The sequence below is a fragment of the Acyrthosiphon pisum genome, chromosome A2 (assembly GCF_005508785.2).
Source record: "Acyrthosiphon pisum isolate AL4f chromosome A2, pea_aphid_22Mar2018_4r6ur, whole genome shotgun sequence".
NCBI classification, from domain to species: Eukaryota; Metazoa; Arthropoda; class Insecta; order Hemiptera; family Aphididae; genus Acyrthosiphon; species Acyrthosiphon pisum.
The window spans coordinates 23626833-23628234 of NC_042495.1; positions in this window are offsets into that span (position 1 = coordinate 23626833).

Genomic DNA, 1402 nt, shown 5'->3' on the forward strand with positions numbered 1-1402 from the left:
GAATATCCAGTGTTGTAAAAATTTGAATTTCAAACGATCATAAAAATTTAATTTGACTTTCTAATAGATATTTTTTGTTTGATAAAGGTAGATAATCTTATAAGGAATCTTGTATTACATTTTAAAATCTTAGATTTAAAAAGAAAAATTTTTACGAATTCTTAACTCAAAATAATTTGCTAATTTTCGTGATTTTTCCATATTTTGTCAATTTTTGAACTTTAAATGCTTATAAAAAAAAACTGTGACTAAGGATTTTTAGTATTTTTCATCTGCCTTTGAAACAATATACTTGGAGCCTTCTATTAAATTTTCAAGCTTTTTTAATAAACAAATACAATTTTATTGATATTTTTAGAAAAAAAACTAAAAAAAAATGAAAACTGACAATGTCCGTAAAGAGCTCAAAATAAGTCAAAATATTTTGAAAATTTTATCGTGTATAGAAAATGGAAATATAAACATTCAGTCAAAATTTCATGTATCCATGGTCATTTTTTTTAAAGTTACAACAAAAACCAAAATCGATTTTCTCGAAAATAGATTTTGCGTAAAAATTCCCGTTTTTCCTTAATTTTTCTTTTGTTTTTCCCGGCGCTTTTGAAAACTACTGGGAAATTTTTACTTTTGACCCCCCAAAGTACCAACTAGATTCACTTTCCAATCATAAAAGTTACTGTTGAAGAAAATCGAAGCAGTTTTACTGTCCTAAAAGGTGATGACAGACACAAAAAAAAAATAAAAAAAAAAATTAAAAAAAATTAAAAAAAAAACACACATCATTGTAAAATCAATACATTCATCGTTCCACTCAGAATCTAAAAGAAAATTATAGTTTACAATTACGTTTGTGCATTAGAGATAGATATATACATAGAAAAAGAGATAAAAAGATATAAATATAATGACATTGTATATTTTAAATTTTCTTCAGCAGTTGGGTTTCTGCAAGGAACTGAGTGAGATTGAGGATTTTGGTGGGTTACTGGGTTAAGTATTTCTGCTAGATGATCTGACATTTGGTACTTTTCTCTTTCCGTTTCGTAGATTCTGCACTCGGTTAAAATATGTTTGACAGTAAGAGGGACCCCACAGCATGTACAGATAGTAGGATCATCTTTATTCATTAAGTGCGTGTGGGTGAGGAAAATGTGGCCTATATTATTGTTACCTATATTTAGAGATAAGAATTTTACCGTAACATTTTTTTCGGTAAATTTACCTGTACATTTTTATTATTTTATAATATTTTTATTTAGTAAATTTAATAAGAACTCAATTACATTTTTATAACTAAGCTAACCATTTAACCAATGTACCACAAGATCTTTACTACAAGTATTATATTTTTATATATTATAAGTATGCATTGGCGCAAACGGGGGTGCCAGGGGGTGCTAAG